The sequence below is a fragment of the Gorilla gorilla genome, chromosome 6, assembly GCF_029281585.2.
Source record: "Gorilla gorilla gorilla isolate KB3781 chromosome 6, NHGRI_mGorGor1-v2.1_pri, whole genome shotgun sequence".
Classification (NCBI taxonomy): Eukaryota; Metazoa; Chordata; class Mammalia; order Primates; family Hominidae; genus Gorilla; species Gorilla gorilla.
In genome coordinates this window covers 114,226,799-114,246,494 of record NC_073230.2, presented here as the reverse complement: position 1 = coordinate 114,246,494, position 19,696 = coordinate 114,226,799, and the positions used below count along the sequence as shown (strand labels likewise).

At 39.8% G+C, this 19,696-nt stretch overlaps 1 protein-coding gene and 1 pseudogene across 26 annotated transcripts in view; one reads left to right on the top strand and one right to left on the bottom strand.

The window, feature by feature from the left end:
- Window positions 1-19,696, top strand: part of SRPK2 (SRSF protein kinase 2) — a 287,622-nt gene that overhangs the window by 89,188 nt on the left and 178,738 nt on the right. The window lies entirely within an intron of this gene.
- Window positions 8,509-9,202, bottom strand: LOC101145703 (RWD domain-containing protein 4-like; annotated as a pseudogene).

Below are 19,696 nucleotides of genomic sequence, written 5' to 3'. Positions count from 1 at the left end.
TTATTTATTTATTTATTTATTTATTTATTTATTTATTTATTTTGAGACAAGATCTCACTATGTTAACCCGGGCTGGAGTGCAGTGGCGCGATCTCGGCTTCTACAACCTCTGCCTCCTAGGCTCAAACAATTCTCTCTCCTTAGTCTCTCGAGTAGCTGGAACTACAGGAATGTGCCACCATGCTCTGCTAAAGTTTTATATTTTTGGTAGACATGGAGTTTTGCCATGTTGCCCAGGCTGGTCTTGAACTCCTGAGCTCAGGTGAGCCACCATGCCCAGCCTATTTTTTCATATTTTTTACATTTAATATTTCTTTAGTAAAGAAAACATTTTACTAAAATATTACAATTCTGAATGCATTTACTAGCCTTGCTGTGTTCTGTGCACTGATGTATGATCCATTATCATGGTTTTATCTGCTACCTATGTTTGTCTTCAGTCTCTCCCTGTTCCCTGAACTTCAGTTGGTTCAGCTGTTCCCCTTTCCAGTACCTCATGGGGTCTTAGACTCAGCAGTATACCTCCCAGGCTCATCTCCCTAGCCTTACACCTTTGCATTCCATGTTTTCTCTGCTGCAGCCTGGCGCCTCTGTGTTTTCCTTTCTGTTTGGCTCAGACCTACTAGGACTCATATCAGATCTCACCCCCAGAGGGAGGATTTCACTGACTCCTTCTCCCCCATGCGTGAGGAGTTCCTTTGCCTACCTCTGTCATTGTGCAGACCACAGTGCTTATGGCGTTATGTCTGTGTGATTTTTTTCTCCTCTACTGGCTTATGAGCCCCTCAGGGACATAAACTGAGACTTCTTGTTTATGCTTGTGTAACAGAGTGTGTGGCCCAGGGTTGGCACCAGTATCTGTCTGCAGAATGGATAAGTAAGATCTATAATGTCACAGGAGGCAAACTGGTGGATGTGGGCTGGATCACTTCCGTAGATGTGATCATGTGGTTGACAGTGCTTTAAAATTGGAGATATTTTACATGAAAGTCTCTGTGGTTTCCATAGTCTGAAAAAAATGTGACTATTTGGCTACTCTGGGTCAGCATGCTTTCATGATAGTTGTTCACTAGGTATTTTTGGTGGTTTGCCACAGATGGGTGTTTTTGTAAAAGATGGGGTTCTGGTTTCTGGCATGTTTTTGCAGTTCTGGCTTTCTGAATGGCTAATTAAGGATAGAGCCTTAATGCAGATACTCATGTGTATGAGTAGATACACATGTATATGCTAAAATATACACAAAATGCTGATGAATTGAATTTTCAAGGTCTTTAGCTGAATAACTATCCTAGGATACTTTAATGATGAAGGCTCCCATAAAACGAAATGTTTAGTGACTGGGAAAGTTTATCATTCTAAAGTTTGTAGATTCCTTAAAGAAAAATGGACATATTGCCTGTACTTTTAATGTATTTTTTTTCTTTTAGGTAAAATGAGCTTTTTTTTTTCTTGTAACCTTCAGCAAATATTTATAGACTTGCCTGAAGTTTTTAATTCCTTTTTGAAATTAAAGATTGAGTTTTGTTGCTTATGTTTGGAATTTTAAGAGCATTAAGTAAATAGTATTCTTGTGAATGTATGCAAAGTTTGTGTGCACTTTTTTTTGGAGACATTATGGTCCATAACTCCCACTGTATTTTTATAGGGGAGTGATCACAAGCGCACCGAAGCAAAGGACTGGGGCCATAGGAAATGAAGCAGCACTGAAGGGCCCTAAGCAGGATTCTGCAGTGGTGTGGGTTGAGGATTAGGAAAGTAGGAGGGGTAGGAGACCTAGTAGGGGCCAGAAATGATGATGGCTCCAACCAGGATGAAAGATTACAGAGAGAGAAATCCTGTTTAGTTGCCGTGGAGTTTTAAGTAATCTAAGTACTTATGTTAATTATGAAACTGTGATACTGTGGCTGACAATATCCTCTTAATAAGCTACTATGTAGATTGAATTAGACAAAATGGTAAAATAGTCTCATAGCTCTCTGTAGGAAAAGAATCTTTAGTTGAATAAGCAGAAACCACTTTCCACCTTGTGATACATTAAAGCTTTAGGTGTCGGGTGTTTTAGGAACTGCAGAAGTGGTCTTGCCAATTGGAAAAGTAGTACTACCATAAGAATTTTGGATTATAGTTTCTTGATAGTCATCAGAATGAAGGTTATATTAAAGTCCATACAATTATATGAAAATGAGTACATGCCCATCATTCTTTAAGGAAATCCCCTCCCCCTGTTGGTTGCCCTAAATAAGAGTTCTAATATACAGGGCTGTCCAATTTTTATAAATAACAACTGCCTGAACATTTTTGCACATAAACGCATCCAGCCTGCTCAAGAATGGGTTTTCTAGAGTGCTCAGAGAACGTAATCTTTTCAATGCTTGGGACGTAGCATAAGAGAAGGGAGAGCAGAAGAAATATTCAGGTGCCAACTCAGTCTGTTTTACAGTTGGTTGTTGGCAAAATAAGGTCAGAGTTTGTTTCCAGCATGTTTTTGAAATTCCCCTTAGTGCAAAATTTTCCATGAAAACAATGTAAACTGTTAGGACCTCCAGGTGGAGCAACAAAAACTCTAACACCAAACCGCTAATTTTGAGGTATATTTGGGTGACGAACCCATAACTATAGTAGTAAAGCTATCAGTTAATATTACTAAGTTCTCCCACTTTGCCAAGCACTTTGCAAAAATACTTTTGCATATGTTATTTTGTGTTAACCTCACCACAATCTTAGGAGATACGTGATGGAATCCAGAATTAGAGATAGAAAGTAATTTGAATTTCAGGAGCTATCTTTTGAGTCCAAGTAATGTACCAAAGCTCATACTGTTCATCACCATTGTATATCCCACTTCACTGTTAAGTTACTATGATGATTATAAAAGATAAAGCGTATATTATTTCTGATTATAAAATATATACTTAAAGTTAAACTTAGGAAATTCAAAAATGTGGAAATAAGGAAAAAACCCCACCCACAGTCTTACCACTTATACACTTTTAACATAAACTTACCTGGATTCTGTAGGAAGTCATATTTACTAATATTTTTTAACAGCTGTGGGGCATTGTAGTCAGGATTTTGTAGAGGTATATCTTTGTTAATTTTTCTCCAGAAGTGTTTTTAAAGGTGAGAGTTTAATAATGTTTGGAAAAAATAAGAGAGAGCACATGTCAGATGACAAATGGATGGCACTGTCAGCAAAGGCTGTGAGGGTGCAAGCCGGCTTTTCTCTCCTGCTGGTCAGTAATTCTGTTCACCAGCTTAACAGACTAAGTTCTAGAGCAAAACACTTACTTATTACACATTGGTTCTCTATACTTCTTTTTGGGTGATCATATGTTTATCCTTTTAAAAAGGTCATAGAATTTTTCTTCTTCTTTTTTAATAATAAAGCTTTCTTGCTTGAAGAAAAGCCTCTTTGTATCCACCACAGCAGATGGAATGGCATTTGTACTTCTAAATTTTTCAGTAGTAAGAGTACCAAAATAGCACTAAAAATTAATTACTTTGATTACCTCCCCTCCCACCCAGTATTGGGAAAAGTCATAATTAAGTCTCCCTTCAAGGTAGTTCATTAGCTCTTGTATGTTAAAAAATCTGACCCTTAAATTAAATCTTCCTTTTGAGCTGCCTTTGTGTTTCCAGGACATGTTTAGCTGCACCTGCCTGCTATTCGGTCTCTTTCTTCACCAGAGTTATAAAATAAGAGGAAAAGGATTGTATTCTCTATTCAGAACTAGAGTTCCGTGGATAACTTGACAGCTTTCCATAAGTGTGAGTCTCCGTATATATAATCAAGTTGTAAGTTTGTGTTTAAACATTTTTCCCCCATATTTAGCCATGTCTCCTCCTTTGTATTGTTTTCTTCTACAAAAATGTTCTTGTAATAGTGTTTTACTTTTAATTCTGAGAAATTTATGACATTTTCTTTTTAAAAGTTGTTCTCCACTTAAGTTAGAGATGTATACAGCATTAAAATGGATTGCAGATAAAGATATTTGTAAATGAATGTTTCGGTTAAATGCTTTTCCAACTGAAGGTGGCATCTTGCCAACGAGAGGACGGCAGTTAGCCAACATGTTTTTTCTTCATGACTGTTTTTTCTTTGTTCAGGCGGAGTACATCCTGCTGCTTCAAGGGTAGAAGACTCCTCACTGCTTTCCTTCATGAGATTTCAAAGGAAGTGTTTTTTTTTTTTTGTTTTTGTTTTGCCTGGTTCAAGTGTTGACCAAGAAGACGACAGTGATGTGGTCTCTTAGGTTTCAAAATTTCTACTTAAACATCTTGGTTCTAGTGATACGTACTTTGCAAAAATAATTCATAGTTATTATGACTTTTGTTAATATTCTGAAACTATGGTATTCAGAGATGATCCGTCAGGTTCTGATTAAGTTTCTTAGAAGCCCAGTGCACTGAAAAGATTATGGTGTGTCTTTCCTTTTCCTAGCAAAATGGAAAATGACAATACTGAAATGCAAACTAATAGAAAGAAGTCCAGCAAAAATTCTCATTGCTACTCATAGCTTCAAAAACTACATCAGATGCCTTAAAAAAAAATCCTCTTCTTTTGGTACCTCATTTTTGTTGGTTTTCTAAGCATGTAGAAGGGGACCAGAGCATGCCACCCCAAAATATCCCACTTTTAGTGTAGGTGTTGTTTTAAGCTGAAGGCATTTAGTTTCCTGCCCTCCACCTTTCTGTCTAAAAGCAGGCTATCCATTTACATTTCTGAAAGTGTTCGTTACTAAAGAACCCCTATTTATTATACATTTCTAGTTATCTTCCCATGATTTGTACCTCCCTCAAAGCCCGGAACTTGTTTTCCTCAGTCTAGCCTTTTCCCCGTATTTATCACCCTTTGTTAAGATGGTGTGTAAACCCAAATTTTAATCACCCTTTTGAGTTAACACTGAGTTCTCCTTTGTGTATGCACATTGCATGCATAGGTAAACTGCTTTTTTTCCCCCTCCTGTTAATCTTTTATCTGTTAAATTCAGGGACCCCAGCCACTGAATCTAAGAGGGCAGGGAAAGAGTGTTTTCCTCTCCAACAGTGTGCTTCATTTTTTTCCTGTTGGGTAATTCAGCACTGACTCTCCCCAGAATTACACAGAAGAATTAAAGTAACACAGAAATGAAGAAGCAAACATAGATTTATCTGTCAGAGGCATTTAAATAAAGTTATTTCTCTACAATTTCCTTGGTCTTTTGTATACTGTTATAATAAACTAGTAGGCAGCAGAAATTTTTTTTTGTGACAGAGTCTCGCTCTATTGTGCAGTGGCACAGTCTCGGCTCACTGCAACCTCTGCCTCTCGTGTTCAAGAGATTCTCCTGCCTCAGCCTCCCCAGTAGCTGGGATTACAGGTGCCCACCACCTGTAAAAATACCCGGCTAATTTTGTATTTTTAGTAGAGATAGGGTTTCACTATGTGGGTCAGGCTGGCCTTGAACTCTTGACTTCAGGTGATCTGCCCACCTCAGTCTACCAAAGTGCTGGGATTACAGGCATGAGCCACAGCGCCTGGCTGGCAACAGGATTTTTGTTAAGTAATCATCCTCTATTGTCTCCAAGATTTTAGAAATCCCAGAAAACATGGAAACCTATGAAAATATGAACTTGACCTAAAGTATTTTGAATAATAGTTATTTATTGCTGTGGTTCTAGATGCTTCTAAAGTTTAGACTAGAGGATAGTTTTTATCATTGTTAGGTCAGGATCTTTAGCTGTGTAATAGTTTGGTTTTAAAGCTGTATGCTTTTTGACTTATATTCAGGCTAAGAAGGCTTTTAGTCTTTCTTTTAGTGAAGAGGGTGTCTCTAGTCTGAGGGCATCTGTAGGCAGCATGTATCAATCAGTGATTGTAACCTGGGGCCAGGGCAGCCCTGCCGTGTTCACAGTGGATTGTCTATATATCATCTTGTCTCAAGATTCCTGTAGTCATGATACTAAAACAGAAAGGTGGACCAAATATTTTGTTTTTCAGTTTATCAGTTTTTCTTTGAGTCATCTAAGTAAGGCTCGGGATACTGTCTAATGGGAAATGAACAGTTAAGACAAAATCAGGGCAAGTCTTTGGGCAAGACAACTCTGTTTACTTTAGTATGCATACATGCATAGCCTGCCTTGTTCCAAAAAGGATTTAAGGTGGCACTGCTGTGCACTTTCTGTGGTTTATGGTCTGAGACTTATTTATAAATACAGTTACTAGTTTCAAATTGAAATGAATCTGGCTTCCAAATGGTGTGTAGTGTACTTACCCCAACAATGCTGCCATTGTACCCCAAGGTCTGCTTTAGGATTTGAATATGTTCATTGGTCATAAATCTTTATCCTTTGATGTTAGAATCAATTTTTGGAACCAGCTAAAAGTCATTAAGTGCCGAGTTTGGTGAATAACCTGGATAGGCAATCTGGATTGTTAGAGCTTTTGGTTTATTGTTTTTGACTCATGGACTGTGAGCCAAAATAGGATGATGAAACTAGTTTCTAAGCCACAGTTAACTCCTTGTTAACATTCAGCAGTCTTGAACAATGGGTCCAATTGACTCTTGGTCTTGTGCTACATTAGCAGTGCCATTGAGATCAAATAAACAAGTTAACATTGTCCTCACTTGTGATTTTGAGATGGATGTTTTCTTGGGTTTGTAGTACAGCAAAGTATACCATTGCAAATTTCATGTTTTCACGTCGTAATGAAAACTTTTGAAGTCAACTGTACCGATTTTCTCAAAATATTTCTGTTTTTTTCAGCTGTTAACAAAAGATCCAAAACAGTGAACAGGTTGTAACTGCTCTTTATCACTTGGTGAAAATTTCTTCCAAACGTTTTCACTAGCTTTTCACATAGTTTGACCCTCTGCCACATATTCGTGTGTTTTGTTTTTTTACTATGTAACCATTAAACTGTACGAATTCAGTTATTACTTTGACATCATTTTATAGATGAAGAAACAGGTTTATGAAAGATGAGACTTGATTTAAGGGATCAGAGATACTAAAGAGTCAAGATTCAAATCCCAGTTTTCTGGGTTTTTTTTCAGTGTATAATGCTGCCAGGATGGACATCAGCAATAACCTCCTTAATTTTCTTTTAGTAATATGAATTAATTTTCATATAAGAATATGAAAATTAAGAGCTCTTCCCTTTTATTTCCATAAATCTCACTTGTGGATTTAATGCCACCCCTAATTAAATGTTAATTACTTTTTACTCAGGTCATTTTTTTTTTATTATACTTTTAAGTTCTAGGGTATATTTGCACAACGTGCAGGTTTGTTACATATGTATATATGTGCCATGTTGGTTTGCTGCACCCATTAACTCATCATTTACATTAGGTGTTTCTCCTAATGCTATCCCTCCCCCAGCTCCCCACCCCACGACAGGCCCTGGTGTGTGATGTTCCCCACCCTGTGTCCAAGTGTTCTCATTGTTCAGTTCCCACCTATGAGTGAGAACATGCGGTGTTTGGTTTTCTGTCCTTGCAATAGTTTGCTCAGAATGGTGGTTTCCAGCTTCATCCATGTCCCTACAAGGGACATGAACTCATCCTTTTTTATGGCTGCATAGTATTCCATGGTGTATATGTGCCACATTTTCTCCCCCCCGCCCTTTTTTGTTTTGAGACGGAGTCTTGTTCTGTCGCCCAGGCTGGAGTGCAGTGGCGCAAACTCGGCTTGCTGCAAGCTCCGCCTCCTGGGTTCGTGCCATTCTCCTGCCTCAGCCTCCCAAGTAGCTGGGACTACAGGCGCCCGCCACCATGCCTGGCTAATTTTTTTTTTTTTTCAGATAAGTAGGATTTTATTAAAATCAATGTCTTCAACAATACAAAAATTAAATATTAAGGCATCTTTTACTCCCATCCTGGTATATGCAAGAGAAATGTTTTAAGGAAGGGCCAGCATTTCTTACTAAAATGCTTTCTAGTGTATTTAGCAGATTTGTTTTTATATTCTCCTGTTCCACCTATCACTCAAAGCACTCATGATCACACATCTTGACCCAAATCAAGAGAAAAGTATAAATAGATATTAATTTATTAAAGGGAAGCAGTTCACCTTTCAAAAATTAAAAGAAACTAGAAAAAGTATCACGTATAAAGTTCAAATACCAGCATTTAAATTTCTCTGAAGCAATTTACGGTTCAGTAATTAAGCAAAAGAAGAGATGAAGACTTTATTTAAGATAAGAAGCCTATTAATACGGATTGCACTATGGAGTAACTGTTCACTGAGTACTCGGCTCCACCAGGATGATAGTTTGAAAAGGGCTTCATACTCCTTTAAAAGACAGCACATCCACCAGGATACGATCATATAAATTAACACTGATTCTTATTCCACATGCCTGTCCATTTACAAAGCTCAAGAGGCTTCATAAAGCATACTAAACTGTAACATTTTCACCTTTTATTAAGGCAAGTTTGTGAAAATAATTTAATACAACCGGATCTCTTCATGAACTTTCAACTTACAACCTTTTTAATGTAAGAAACATATAAAAATTGTTTTATAAAAAGCCACCTCAATACCAGAAAATAGTAATGAAAGATTTTGAACCCAGTTTTACTTTTTAAAGAATGCTCTTTCCTTGTCTCAAATTCCAAGTGCTACTCATCATCCTTAGAGTCAGTTTTGCTTAAATGCTTCACAACATCAACCCAGTTCCAGCCTCGAGGAAGTTCTCCTTTGTGATCTGTTTTGTCTGCCAGCTTATGCTTCTGGGCTTTTGAAAGTTATTCTTTTTTGTCTTTTTTCTTACTTGATGGGGCTGTATTAGGAGTTTCAATTGAGATGATATTGCTTATCGATGTTGTGGAATTAATGGGATTGTGATTCTCCATGAACTGCTTTTTATTGTCTTTGGCATATTCAAACAATGTATAGGTCATAGCGGTTCCAAGATTAGCTTCTACTGCTTCCTGTAACTTGGCTAATATACTCTGCTTTACAGCTGATGATACGGTGTTGTTAAAAAAAAAGCATTCATAGATGGAATTGGAGGTGTTTGGGGATATGTTTCTGTCCAGGAAATCTCTATTAAGAAGGCTTTGGGATCACCATTTTCACCTATCCTATATTGAAAAGAAACGACTTAATTCCCGGAAACTTTCATCTCCTTCATAAATAGAGCGTAATGCTTCTAGTTCCATCTCCTGGTCCTCGTTGGCACTCATCACACTGTTTGCGGGGCGCCTCCTGAGCGGACGGCGCTTGCAACAACGAAGACAAAGCGAGGGCAGCGGCTCAGAGGCCCGGCGACCCCCTTTGGCGCCTTGGTTGTGGGGGTGGCACAGTCTTGACACTGGCAGGTGCCAATCGTGCGTGCCCCTGGCCTCGGCAGCGCCCAGCCACCAGCGGTGGGCTGTGGGCTCGGAGCCGGAGCCGCGGCTTTTTGTTTTTTTTTTTTTGTATTTTTAGTAGAGACGGGGTTTCATGTGTTAGCCAGGATGGTCTTGATCTCCTGACCTCGTGATCCGCCTGCCTCGGCCTCCCAAAGTGCTGGGATTACAGGCGTGAGCCACTGCGCCTAGCCAAGTGGCACATTTTCTTAATCCAGTCTATCATTGATGGACATTTGGGTTGGTTCCCAGTCTTTGCTATTGTGAATAATGCCGCAATAAACATACATGTGCATGTGTCTTTATAGTGGCATGATTTATAATCCTTTGGGTATATAACCAGTAATGGGATTGCTGGGTCAAATGGTATTTCTAGTTCTAGATCCTTGAGGAATCGCCACACTGTCTTCCACGGTGGTTGAACTAGTTTACAGTCCCACCAACAGTGTAAAAGTGTTCCTATTTCTCCACATCCTCTCCAGCACCTGTTGTTTCTTGATATTTTAATGATCGCCATTCTAACTGGTGTGAGATGGTATCTCATTGTGGTTTTGATTTGCATTTTTTTGATGACTAGTGATGATGAGCATTTTTTCATGTGTCTGCTAGCTGCATAAATGTCTTCTTTTGAGAAGTGTGTGTTCATATCCGTTGCCCACTTTTTGATATGATTGTTTGATTTTTTTCTTGTATATTTGTTTAAGTTCTTTGTAGATTCTGGATATTAGCCCTTTGTCAGATGGGTAGATTGCAAAAATTTTCTCCCATTCTGTAGGTTGTACTCAGGTCATTTTTAATTTTATACTGACATGAAGCTTAGATATGCATTAATTTCCATTAGTTGTATTTTGGCCTTGAAAATGGTTACAGTACAAATGAAAATATTACAATACATTCCTCCTGTGGCTATTCTTTTGTTTCCATAAGTCGTGTCAGAAAATCAGTTTTGTTTTATAGTCACATTTGTGTTTGTGTTGAAATATTAGTATATCCCAGCCATGATGTCAGATGTATAACTATACAAGTCACACAAGTTTTCTATGTGCACATAGTGTTCTAAATATGTATATATATATACACATTTTTTTTTTTTTTTGAGATGGAGTCTCGCTGTCTCTTGCCCAGTCTGGAGTGCAGTGGCGTGATCTTGGCTCACTGTAGCCTCTGCCTCCCGAGTTCAAGCAATTCTCCTGTCTCACCCTCCTGAGTAGCGGGGCCTACAGATGCACGCCATGTATTGTATCTGTACATGGTGATGCCCGGCCAATTATTGCTAATACTATATTTTAAAAATTAATTTGTACATTTGAATTAAGTTGAAGCATAAAGAATTTCTCTTAAATATTTATTATATTTAATTTTTGATGGGCACTTCATATGCTTGTGACTGGAAGGAATGATTTTTATTTTGGAAATATTTTAGATCTATGCATTGTTTGTTTTGTATTCTTTTTTGAGACGGAGTCTCTCTCTGTCACCCAGGCTGGAGTGCAGTGGCGCGATCTCAGCTCACTGCAACTTACGCCGCCTGGGTTCAAATGATTCTCCTGCCTCAGCCTCCCAGGTAGCTGGGATTACAGGCACCCTCCACCACACCTGGCTAATTTTTGTATTTTTTGGTAGAGATGGGATTTCACCATGTTAACCAGGCTGGTCTAGAACTCCTGACCTCAGATGGTCTGCCTGCCATAGCCTCCCAAAGTTCTGGGATTACAGGCGTGAGCCACGGCACCAGGCCTCATCCCATTACATTCTAAAGATTGTGTCAAAATGAGTTATGCTTGTTGTGAGGTGATGGGACCGTTATATCTCTCCAGTATCTGTGGTACAACAGACTAAAAGATGAATATATTTAATTTCTTAATGTTTCTTTTGCTAATTTTCCTTAGCTAGAAATATATGTGTTAGCTTTAGTGTGTTTTTAGGTTCAGATTATTTTTGGTAGGCCTTAAAAAATGAGAAGATAAAGGATATCAGAAAGAAGCCTTAAGGTAGATCCTTTACTTGGAAGTATCAGGCTCTTCCACCTGACTCCACTCATAATAAAAAATGAAAACAAAAGTAGTTGACGTAGCAAAGATTTTAACTTTTAAAGCCTGATAGAGCTTTGCAGGTTTAGGAAGATAACTTCCCAGTCTTCAGATTGGGATGGTGAGACTGTGTGGCCCCACCTCCATGCAGGCCATGCAGAACACAGGACTGTAGAGAAACAGAGGCTCATTCTCAGTTCCAACAGGAGGAAGAGTGCCCACTGGGCAGCCAGTCCTGTTAGGGCAAGGAGCAGCCCTTCTGGAGACATGGCAGATCTTAACGTTTCAGTGGGTATGGATGGGGGAGGGTCTTCGGGGGCAGGTGGAAGTTAGAGGGCATTCATGGTGGTGAAAGTGGGATGTAGGAGAGGGTTTGGGTGATGATGGATAACTGGGTTCACTGTGTGCTATCTGAGCTGAACAGAGTATGAGGCGTTGGCCTCCATTGTCTCCCTGGAAAGACTGCTGTCACAGGTTCTCTTGCTGGCATTGTGATGCAGGGCTGCGTGAAGTCCTCCTTACAGCGGGAGGTGGGCTCTGTTGGAGTGGGCCCTGTGCCTCTGCTGTCTCCTACTGCTAACGTGAGGCATCAGCTGGGGAGGGATGGGGATGAACTATTTTAGGCAGGGGGTTACAGTATAATCTGAGCCATGCTATCCTATGGGGCCTTTTTATTTGATACTTTTGTTTGCTTTTCCTTTTTGTAAGAGATACCATCTTGCTGTGTTGCCCAGGCTGGCCTCGGACTCCTGGTCTCAAGCAGTCATCTCACAATTTAGCAGTTTCTTAGAGTCAGACACTATATGACATACTCCTGGGTATTTACCTACGTGAAACAGAAACTTAGGTTCAGAAAAAAAACCTATATGTAACTGCTTGTAGCAGCATTTTTGTTTTTAACAGTTAAGAAAAATGTGGGCTTTTCAAATTTCCCTAATTGGTGAATGGATAAACAAACTCTGATACATCCATAACAATGGAATACTACTCATCAGTTAAAAAAAAAAACTACTACTAAGACATGCAGCAAGTGGATGCATCTTTAAAGGCATTATGTTAAGTGAAGGAAGCTAGACTCAAAAGTATACAGACTCTGGGAAACACATCAGTAGTTGCCAAGAGGTAGAGGTGGGAGAGGAGTTGGCTGTAGTGTGGCAATGGGGAATTTTTTGGGTGTTGGAACTCTTCTATATTTTGGTTGTGGTAGTGGTTACACAACTGTGTCAAAACTTACACAACTGAACATGAAAAAGATGAATATTACTGTATATAAACATTACAGGCCAGGCGTGGTGGCTCACGCCTGTCATTCCCAGCATTTTGGGAGGCTGAGGTGGGCGGATCACGAGGTCAGGAGTTCGAGACCAGCTTGGCCAACATGGTGAAACCCCATCTCTACTAAAAATACAAAAATTAGCTGGGCATAGTGGCGCATGCCTGTAATTCCAGCTACTTGGGAGGCTGAGGCAGGAGAATTGCTTGAACCCAGGAGGTGGAGGTTGCAGTGAGCTGAGATGGTGCCACTGCACTCCAGCCTGGGTAACAGAGTAAGACTCTGTCTCAAAAAAAAAAAAAAAAAAAAAAAAAATTTACAGCTTAATTAAAGATGAAATGAAACAAAAGTAATTAATGTAACAAAGATTTTGTTAATTGTTAAAGCTTTATAGAGCTTTGTAGGTTTGGGGAAGAGAACTTGCCAGATTGTGATAATCTCGGAAGACCTTTTAGGTAATTGTAGCGTGGACCTTCTGTATGGTAAACGGTGTGCCTTATCTTTTATAGGAGTGAACAACCAAGGTGGTGGGCTGTAGGATGTTGATACATCTGAGGGGCCAGATGGCCACCATATCAGGGAAAGCCAATGTGTTTTGAAAAATATGCAAATGTTCAATAAGGTAACATTAAGTACAATTTATAGTGAAAACGTGATAGCTGTATTCTACCTGTGTTTCCAGCACTTGTGATCACTGTGATTTATGGACCACAGATCTGTGTCTGTGTCACTTCATTCAGTGTGTTTATTGAACACCATGTAAAACTAAAGGTCTTTGATTGGCAATTGGTTTGCTGTTTCTAACAGCTTGTTTTTACTTTATATTCCAAAAGTAATTGCAAAAAACGCAGTTTCGTTTGCACCAACCTAATAAAATTGGCCCATGTTTATTTCAGTTTGAGAATTTTATCATACCTGTGAGTTACTGTTATTGACAATTCCCTAGAGTATTGCCCAGTAGGTGGGTGAGGGGAGTTCACTAAGTATTCTTAGTGTCTAGTTTGTAATTAGTTTATGAGACTTAAAACCCCACCACACATTATTCTGAACCTGCTGTAAATATTATGAGAGGCAGTATGTATAGTTGCCTCTGGAGCCGGAGTGCCTGGATTTGTTTTCCAGCTTTACCATTTGCTAGCTGTATGACCTTGGGCCAAGCTATTTAACTTCTCTGCTTTAGTTTTCTCTTCTGTAAAAGAGGATTGATAATGACAGTGTCTACTCCATGGAGGGTTTGTGTGGATTAAATGAGCTAATAAGTAGTAAGCCCCCACAACAGTACCTGGCACATAGTAAGCTCTATTAGTGTTTTTCTTCTGTGTCAGTTAATAGCCTCATAGGCCTTCCTCAGATATTTAAATACAGGAATGCCTATGATGCCATCTCTCCTTTGGCTTCCTGAAATCAGATTTCCTTAGTTCTTGTAAAGCCAGTGGACTTCCATCGTATTTTCTTTCCTCTCCTGTTTCACTGTAATTCCTCTAAGTTATACTTTATTATACATTTGATTTTAGGAAGTATGCTTGATGCATTTGGAATCTTTTTTCTAAAGACTTTTTTTAAAAATCATATACACTAACTGGAAATAATTTGTTACATTTTTTTCCTTTTGTGTTCAGAGGCTCAAAACTATTTCATTGCCTTAAGAAATATGAGTCAAAACTATTTATCTCCTAAGTTAGGAGGCTAGGAAGGCCAAGATTCAGAAAAGTTGGTAAATTAAGAGGACTGAATACTAGAAATCAAAAGAACATCCACTTTCTTGCTTCTCTGTGTATGATATTACTTTTGTAAAATTGTGTGTCTTTTATAGAGAAAAGTACTCTTAGCACAAAGCTGATTGTTTTTGTGAAGAGTATTTTGAAGATGCCTGTTGAAAAGCACTTGTGGAATAGTTTATGGAAACAGCTGTGAGACTGCACAAAGTATTCTTGTACTCTTCAGAGCCATTCTTTAGTAGGAAAAAATAAGGTCCATATTTTAAGCTTGATGATAGCAAGCCATTTATTAGCAACCCAATTTAACCCCACACTTTTCTCCTTGTGGGGTTAATTGGGTAGTATTCATTAGAAGTACTTCAAGAAACCATGAACTCATTTGCTAGCAGTGTTTATATCCTGTATACTGAGAATTTGAGGTGACTTTTATGGCCATTCTTAATCCTCAGTATCTTTCATTGTGGAACCTGAACCCTGTGTGTCTAATGTTATCCAAGAGAAATATTGTGTGAGCCACTAGTGTACTTTCAAATTGTGGTAAAATGTGTATCACATAAAACCATCTTAACCACATTTTTGAAGTGTGCAGTTCAGTTGCATTAAGTACATTCATATTGTTTTGTAACCGTGACCACTGTTTTTAGAAATTTTTCATTTCAAACAGAAACTCTGTACCCGTTAAACAACAACTCCCCATTTTCCCTTCCTGGCCCCTGGTAACTACTGTTCTACCTTTTGTCAATGAAATTTGCTTATTCTCGCTACCACATATAAGCAGAGTTAAACAATACTTTACTTAGCATAATGTTTTCAAGGTCCATCCATCTTGTAGCATGTGTCATACTTCATTCCTTTTAGTGGCTGAATAATACTCCATTGTATGTGTATATAATTTTATAATGCATTTAGTTTAACACATCCAAGATAGTCTTATTCATGTAATTAGTATGAAATATTAATTTACATAAAAATATTTATACAATATGTAAATTTATATGAATTTGTAACATAAAACAAATGTTAAAATATATTAAAATGATATATAAATATGTAAAGATAGATTATTAAATATTAATAAAATATTTTCATTCAATTTTTTTTTTTTTGGAGATGGAGTCTCGCTCTGTTACCCAGGCTGGGGCACAGTGGCGCAGTTTGGCTCACCGCAACCTCTGCCTCCTGGGTTCAAGCGATTCTCGTGCCTCAGCCTCCCGAGTAGCTGGGACTACAGGCGCATGCCACCACACCCGGCTGATTTTTTTTGTTTTTAGTAGAGACAGGGTTTCGCCATGTTGGACAAGCTGGTCTCGAACTCCTGACCTCAGGTGATCCACCTGCCTCGGTTTCCCAAAGTGCTGGGATTAGAAGTGTGAGCCACCACTCCCGGACTATTTTATATTTTTTAAAGAAAACTAATATTTGCCAAAAGACATATTATTAGAGAAGATTCTGGGCATCAGCCATAGAAAAACAGGATTAGAAAATGACTAAGGGTTGGGTGCGGTGGCTCACACGTATAATTCCAGCCCTTTGGGAGGCCAAGGTGGGCAGATCAGTTGAGGTCAGGAGTTCGTGACCAGTCTGGCCAACATGATGAAATCCTGTCTCTACTAAAAATAGAAAAATTAGCCAGGCATGGTGGCGCACGTCTATAATCCCAGCTACTTGAGAGGCTGAGCAGGAGAATTGCTCGAACCTGGGAGGCGGAGGTTTCAGTGAGCTGAGATTGTGCCACAGCACTCTAGCCTGAACACAGAGACTCCATTTCAAAAAAAAAAAACAAAAAAAACAGCAACAACAAAAAAGAAAGATCCAGGCATAGCTTTCCCTTCATTTCAAACCTCACAAGGGATGGTAGCCTTTCAAGGAACAAACAGTTACTGTGAATTTTTTTTCACCAAAACCTCTGAAGAGACGGTTTAGGGAACTGGATCGACAAAATTTTACTGGATTAATACCTTGCTAAATACAGTGCTGGTAAACAATAGGTACCTAACATTTGAATACAAAATGTTGAATACTGAGTAGAGCTCGAAGAGAAATTTGCAGGGGGTGCTGTGAAACTGGATAAAAAAACTTTTGTCCAAACTGCGGAACTTCTTTTTCCCAGTTCCATTCATTGAACTTTGGGGATTGGGCCTGATTATGCCAGGCATTCTCTTAACCCTTCTGGTTGTCAGGAACTAGGGGCACATGGGTACAGGTATGGACTAGAGATGCCCACTGGCAGCCCTTTGGGATTTGGCTGTGTTGTATGTTGTATCACTCCGAGGGATTGGATTAGGTGTGCCCCCTGACCCCGGTGCAGGCAGTTCACAGATAGTCCAGCATGCTTGTGGATGGTGTAGCCTGGCTGGAAAAGATAAACTGGGATAATGCTTTCCTTGCCTCAGGAATTTGAATTTCTAAGAGATTAGGTCAGTTCAATGGGGATAGCATTGTAGATACTAAAAGCATTGACTTACAGTGAAAGACCTGGGGCCAAGTTCTGGGTTTGTTACTTACTTAGCTAGGTAACATTGGACATATCTTGTAGGGTTTCACCTCCTTTTCTTACCTCTAAAATGGAAGTGAGGCCAGGCATGGTGGCTCACACCTGTAAACCTTTGGGAGGCTGAGGTGGGTAGATCACCTGAGGTCAGGAGTTTGAGACCAGCCTGGCCAACATGGTGGAAACCTGTCTCTACTAAAAATACAAAAATCAGCCGAGTGTGATGGCAGGTTCCTGTAGTCCCAGCTACTCAGGAGACTGAAGTATGAAAATCACTTGAAACCCGGGGCGGGGCGGGGGGTGGAGGGGGAAGGTTGCAAAGACTCTGTCTCCCACCCCCCCCCCCCCCCACAAAAAAGGAAATGATATTTGTATCTACCTAATACTGATTTTATGAGGATGAAGATATGTAACATCTTGCCAAATTCTAGAGTGGTGGTTGTCACCATAATACAAAGCAACAGTTAGTGTTGTCACCATCATATAAAGGAGCCTGGCATACTTGGCATACTTTTTTTTTTTTTTTTTTGAGATGGAGTTTCACTCATGCAGTGGTGCGATCACTACAACCTCCACCTCCCTGGTTCAAGCAGTTATCTTGCCTCAGCCTCTTGAGTAGCTGGGATTACAGGCATCCACCACCATGCCCGGCCAATTTTTGTATTTTTAGTAGAGATGGGGTTTCGCCATGTTTGCCAAGCTGGTCTCGAACTCCTGACCTCAGGTGATCTGCGCCCCCCTCCCCTCCTCCCCCTTGGCCTCCCAAAGTGTCGGGATTACAGGCGTGAGCCACCACGCCTGGCCAAGCCTGGCATACTGTTATGTTCCACTTGGAAGCTACAGTTGTAGAGCTAATCACTTGGGAAAGAATCAAGGAGATGCTCAAACAGAAGCCGGTGTACTGTGGCAATGGAACCTTCAAGAGAGAGAGCAGGTGTAGAACTGTCTTTATAAGAACCTGATGTAGAACTCATAAACATTCAAGTGCCATAGATGGTTTAAGGAAAACTTTATGAACAGTGTGGGAAACTACCATTTATAGTTTTCTCAACAGGATCAAATCAGCCAATTAGAAGGGTACACAGATGGCAACATAAGGCAATAGTCTGTCTGTAAGGAATAAAACAGAAAAACAATAGCAAGCAAAAAGCGCTGTCCCAATATGGCACCATTGGTGCAGAAGTAGCAGATCTTCAGGTGCGTTTCAGAGGCCCTGAGAATATCTGAGTAGTGCCAATAAGGAAAAGCCTGGAGTTAGCCAAGAAACTTTATATTATGCTTTTTTTTTTTTTTTTTTTTTTTTGAGAGTCTCACTCTGTCGCCCAGGCTGGAGTGTAGTGGCACGGCTCACTGCAACTTCTGCCTCCCAGGTTTAAGCGATTCTCTTGCCTCAGCCTCCTGAGTAGCTGGGATTACGGGCATATGCCACCACACCCAGATAATTTTTGTATATTTTGTAGAGATGGGGTTTTGCCATGCTGGCCAGGCTGGTCTCGAACTCCTGACCTCAGATGATTGGCCTGCCTCGGCCTCCCAAAGTGCTGGGATTACAGGTGTGAGCCACCACACCCAGCCTAGTTTACTTTTTAACCAGACATGAATATTTCAATTTAGGATGGCTTAAATAAAGTTAAGATAGGTAACCTTTCAACTCATGAACATATGACTGTCAAGAATCATTGATTCCTTGAAGTGTTGGTAGCTGAGGCTCATGTGTATTTCAGAGAAGGAAATACGGAAGGGAACATGTGAGAGCAACGGGAAAACTAGGAGGTGACTAGGCCATCATTTTGGGATAAACAGCATTCCATTTTGCTTTGGCACATCTTTCAGTTATTCTTCTGGTTAAAATATTTGAAAATTGTGAATTTTTAAATGTATTTAATACAGGAAATTGTAAGCATAAAGAATAATAAAATAGTCAATTCCTAACTTGAGAAATGGAATACTACCACAAGTAGAGATATTTTTTCTTTATATTCTATGCTGTTAATTTTTCCTCTCGCTTTACTTTCTGTATGTTTTTTATTTTCTCTGCCTTTATTTTATTTATTTGAGACCCCCTCCCCCTGAAAAAAAATCTTGTTCTGTTGCCCAGGCTGGAGTGCAGTGGTGTGATCTTGGCTCAGTGCAACCTCTGCCCCCTGGGTTCAAGCAATTCTTGTGCCTCAGCTTCCCGAGTAGCTGGGACTACAGGCGTGCGCCACCATGCCCGGCTAATTTTTTGTGTTTTTAGTAGAGATGGGGTTTCACCATATTGGCCAGGCTGGTCTCAAACTCCTGAACTCAAGTGATCCACCTGCCTCGGCCTCACAAAGTGCTGGGATTACAGGTGTGAGCCACTGTGCCCAGCCTCACAAAGTGCTGGGATTACAGGTATGAGCCACTGTGTCCGGCCTTCCCTCTGTCTTTAAAGAAAGTAGTCTCAGTCCAAATGTCAGACAGAGTTAGGCTTTAGAATAAGGAAAAAGTTGGGCACTTTAGATGAGTGAAAATACATTGGCAAGTACGGGCATACCTCATTTTATTTCTGCCCTACTTAAAAGTGACATATCTTTGTATGGCACAGAAAGTGCTCTGGGAACAGGCCCCTGCCATCATCTCTGGCTTCATTTCTTACCAGTACCGACTTAAGTCCTGCCAGCCACCAAAACCACTCAGATGGTGCACATGATAGGTTCTCTGTAGCTTTGGATGTGCCATTTTTCTGTTCAGAATGGTCCCAGTCTTCATTTCTTCATTTGGCAAAGTCATTCTAAATTTCATAGCTGGTAGTATAGACGTGTGCCACCACATTTGGCTAAATTTTGTATTTTTTGTTGAGACAGAGTCTGCCTGTGTTATCC